This window comes from Brienomyrus brachyistius, unplaced genomic scaffold, assembly GCF_023856365.1.
Source record: "Brienomyrus brachyistius isolate T26 unplaced genomic scaffold, BBRACH_0.4 scaffold988, whole genome shotgun sequence".
Classification (NCBI taxonomy): domain Eukaryota; kingdom Metazoa; phylum Chordata; class Actinopteri; order Osteoglossiformes; family Mormyridae; genus Brienomyrus; species Brienomyrus brachyistius.
Genome location: NW_026043263.1, coordinates 35,029 through 39,975, shown reverse-complemented (window position 1 = coordinate 39,975; position 4,947 = coordinate 35,029). Strand labels below are relative to the sequence as shown.

General features: G+C 42.9%; 1 non-coding gene across 1 annotated transcript; it reads right to left on the bottom strand.

The window, feature by feature from the left end:
* Nucleotides 1-380: 380 nt before the first annotated feature.
* Nucleotides 381-452, bottom strand: trnad-guc (transfer RNA aspartic acid (anticodon GUC)). Its single transcript has one exon. It is a non-coding gene; the product is annotated as a tRNA-Asp (tRNA).
* Nucleotides 453-4,947: the final 4,495 nt, after the last annotated feature.

Below are 4,947 nucleotides of genomic sequence, written 5' to 3'. Positions count from 1 at the left end.
GCGCATTACCGTCCCCTCCTGCACTGGAGGGTTAAGGACAACGTGATTATATCGAACCAAAATTGAAATGTGCAAGTTGACTTTCCTAGTTATACGTCTTCATTTTTATTCTGGGTTTAACAACCATGAGTTTATGACGTATTTTACATGATTAGTTGGCGACTGGACCTTATTGTTTATATCTCTTATTAAGGATCCATCCATCCATACATCAATTATCAAAACCACACACTTACAATCCGAGTCTAGTTTCATATGCTGCGCTGCTGAGCGACCCGCAGAATATTATGCATGAGTACAAGTCACAAGCCCCGTTTCCACTAACACGGGGCCGGTTCTAGCTTGGTGCCTTTTGAGACCGAGGCAAAAAGATGCAGACTCTCCCCGTCGGGGAATCGAACCCCGGTCTCCCGCGTGACAGGCGGGGATACTCACCACTATACTAACGAGGAGATGTACGCGCACTACTTTTACATCTTCAAGATAAACAGCGGATGACTACTAACATTTGCGAGTAATCAATGACTGAGCTTCATGTCATGACCATGGTGCTCAAGAGAAGAAAAAATACATAATGTACGTCCACTGATACCAGAACAACCATATAGCTTTATACTAAGACGATGATTAAACGGAAAATTCCTTTACAAAACACTGCCACAAAATCATAGTTTCGCAATATTACATCGTGCAACGGGACACAGTGTAAGTACGTGAAGTCGGTAATTAAATCAAGAAAAAAAAGTGAGAGGAAAAGAATACTTTTCTATTATCATATTTTTCTAACTGGCCAAACTGAGTCATATTTTGATTATACACACTAACAGAAAAACAGTGCAAATCTCCGGTAGTCCGTTTCACTTGCGCTCCGCTATGGGGCAGTAACAAGCAGAGCTTAAGTGTGGAAGGAAAAAAAAAACACAGGACAGCATCAATCCCAACTTCACAAACGCCGGAGATCGAGATGCTGTAAGCATGACAATTAACATCTTTATCCAAGGGAACAGCTGCAAGACACAGATGCCGCGCCTAACAAAGGTAGGATCGATTCCGAAGTTCAGGCATTTACAGACGCGGACTCTTCTGGAGTTGATTTTTTTCGGGAGATACGCATCAACTTCAAAAGTATGAACCGCATTATATCTATATCTGTTATGACGTTGTAGCTATTGATACTGATGCATCACAAAAATAATTTAAATGTTTTTTCATTCTGACATATGTTCGTTCGGACGAGGATTTTATTATATGAGATAAGTTTTAAATGAAAACTTTTTTTTATCTATATGATTAATTCTCGAATCTAAGCCAGACTTCACATAAATCATTCATTCATAAATATAATGGAACATACAACATCCAGGTATCCATGAAATTTATGATCAGGCTATACGTTTGTGATAACAACAAAACAACACAACATGTATATTTACAATATATGGGCCTATTGTTTAATATTGCCTCCAAATTATAGCCAGACAATAACGCAATAGGCCGACATCAAACTATTTTCATGTAAAACAAAAGTGCTGGCAGTTTGCTTGTGCTTACAGACCCCGCCTTGAGCCCATCCAGAAAGATCCCAAAAATAACCGACAAGCAAAGGTTGTAACAATCTGAGCATGTTTAGTTTAATGTAATCAGGAGCCGAATTAATAACGCGAATAAATGATCAAACCGAAAGTCTGTAGTCGGGAATATCCGATAACGTCTTTGACGTGCAGTTAAGATAGTCAGAGGAAAAACCTTGTAGTTTACTTATATATATGCCTAAATATATGAGTGTGTCTCTCCGGTGATTTAATGATGAATATAACGATTACATATCAAATCACACATTAAGCAATTATTATATTACTAGGTTGAACGTTTTCACTATGTCTGTCGTCACCTTGATTTCACGATTTTGACTATTCTTCTTATCCCAGATTGAACAAGTCATTGTGGCGATGCAAGATCCCGACATGGGGATAAAGATGAAGAATCAAAGACTGTTAATCACAGTGATTCCACATGCGATGACAGGTGCACGATACATATTTTACTTTTTAAAAATAATTTTTCGTGCCGCCCGGGTTGTCTTACACCCGGCCGTGCAGTGTCCCGGGGGCCGGGTCCTAATGGTCATTTAAGCCCTTCACAGGAAAGCCCATACATCGGCGGTCTTCGGGAATCCTGTGCATTAAGACTGTCATCGATCTCCTTGCGCTCATATTTATTTATGTAATTTATTTATCGAGTTCAGCGTTTTTGATTTATGACGGCTTAATGCATTTCTCGACTCTAACTAGATGCCTTCCTCGCTATGCCTTCCCAGGAAATGATATCGTGGAGTGGCTAATTCAGAAGTACTCCATCATGGAAGAAGGTAGGGCCGAGAAGTATGTAGGGAAGCGTTACCTGGTGCTCTTATGTGAGGTTAATCGATTGTTTTTTTCCCTTCGTGACGACGATGGCGCCCCTGCTGGCGAAAGACGTCATCAGGTTTTTTTTTTTTTGTAATAAAATAACAGAAATAAACGAGTCTTTTGAATAATAAATACAAATGAAGTAATAGAATTTGTCATCCATACAACAGATTAGCCTAGCTGCATTTATGTGTAAGCATATGCAATTCACGTGTCTGACAGAAGCATGTTCTGTTCCATTGATATTGCTGAGCCTGTGAATTAATAAATGTCAGAATTGAGCTTGTCCATAACATAGACACCCCATTCGCCTGAAGCTTTTGGGATTTTCTTCCCCTGGCGTCAATTTATCTGCTGAATTATTTATCTTTCTGCTGAGAGGCTATTAGTACAAATAATCTGTAGGCCAGTCCCGAGTCGCGCCGCTACGCATGCTGAGCTGTACGGTTTGATAGTCCCGATGCAAACTTCGCTGATAGCCAGAGGCAGTCAGTCATGCCTGGAGAAATATCGCTATCCGTCTCCCTCATTATGCACTTCTGCAAGACGCTGTTGTCCTGAATTCCCGGGCGATGCAGATGAGGTTTTAAATAGCAAGGGAGCAGATTTCCCTGATTTACAGCCCAGATTGGAAAAGAAGTCGGAATGGAAAGGAGGGGACTTTTAGGCAGTAGATGGCAGATGCATTAACAGACTTGAATGGGCAAAAAACCTGTTGCCCCGGTAAGCAGTTACCCCTCCCTGTAAACACTAGGCTTCCCCCTAGCAGCGCTGTTGCTGCGCCGGTCTGAAACCCCCGGGAGCGCCTGACTGCCAATGGCCGCGGAGGCAGCCGGAAAGTGGAAAGTCCCAATTACTCGTAATTAATTATAGTTCCGATGAGGAATGCACCATCCCCGCGGCTTATTCTGTGCACCATGTCAACGTTTTTTCCAGTTACTTGCTATACCGTAAAATAAAATATAATATGCCTACTCAGTTTCTAGTTATCGTGTGTTCTACTGTATTCCACTGACAAAAATTTAGAGAATTACTATGCCTAAATCTGGGCTACGAGTAGTGGATTTGTTTGAGCTTTGAGTAGTTTACGTGGAAATGAGTGACCACTTTGTGTGTTTTCAGAGGCACTTCATGTGGGGAATCTGATCGTGAAGCACGGCTACATTTACCCCCTAAAGGACCCCAGGACGCTCGTCCTGCGGCCCGACGAGACGCCGTATCGCTTCCAGGTAACCTAAAACCACGGTTTCTTCAGATGGAGGGCAGCGCGAGAGGGTGGTGGCCATGTGGGGGGGCACGCATATCGAAACTATTCGTTGGAGAGACTGCGGAATTACCGTGTAGGACAGTATTTCTCAATCTGGTCCGGGCTCCAGAGCTGAGAGGGTGCAAAAACGTAGACTGTCTGGTAGGGAGCTGGGAGGGAGCAAAAACGTGGATCATCTGTGTGTCGCCGAGGACCGGATTGGGAAACACTGATGTATGAGAACCAATGCCAGTTAAAGTAGCAAAATGCCTTCCACCCGCCTTGTCCCTGACATGTTAAATCACAAAGCACCTTTGTCACGCTGCTTCTGAATAGTTTCAAATGACAGCATCTCCTTTTTGCTAGACTCCGTACTTCTGGAGCTCTCAGCAGTGGCCAGCCTCCGAGCTAGATTACGGTGATTACCAATTATTAATCATGTGCTCGCCTATTACATCATTACTTCCCTTTACTAGAATAATAGAAAAACACAGTTTCTTGCCATGTCTTTCTTTTGCTCTTCTAAAGCGATTTATTTGACTAAGAAGAATATCAGAAAGCAAGGGCAGCTGATAGACTATGAAAAGGTAAGAGAAAATTTTTATTTATGTACATTTCAATGCTATTCTTATTCGCTGGTCTGAAGCATTGCTTGATGAGATCATGTGATAGCTGAATGCTCATGGGAGTTTTACTTACACAAAATATTATGAGGGTAGAAGGAAAAATGATTGGTTCAGAGAGATAACCAATTAGATTGTACATGAGGTGGATCCGAGCAACTAGAGGAGGCAGGAGCAACCAATCAGATGTCTTGGTCCTGCCTCCTCTGCAATCTGATTGGTTATCTATCCGAACCAATCATTTTCCTTCTGCCCTCAGAACATTTTTGTGTAAGAAAACCTCCCACCAATTATGCACATAGTAGGATCGCACATAGACATCCACCAACTTGCCGCCATGTTGCGTCAGGGTCAACGCATTTTAGGTTCTCATCAGTAAGAGGGTTTGTGAATCCGACACTGCCAGCTGATATCCTGGGAGGGGTTCGGCCTGTGAGTCATAACGTGAACCCATGCAGCAACGCAGCCAGCCGTGCGACCTGGCAATGTCGCATTTAAACATCGTCTCCGCAGGACAGCTACAACATGTTGCACAAACGGATCAACCACACCTGGAACTTCGTGGTGATGCAGGCGAAGGAGCAGCTCAGGTAAACCCCACCCCAGCCCGGGAATACTGTCGCATCGAGCTATGAAATCAATTTCATAAATGCACACAAGGGGACAGATG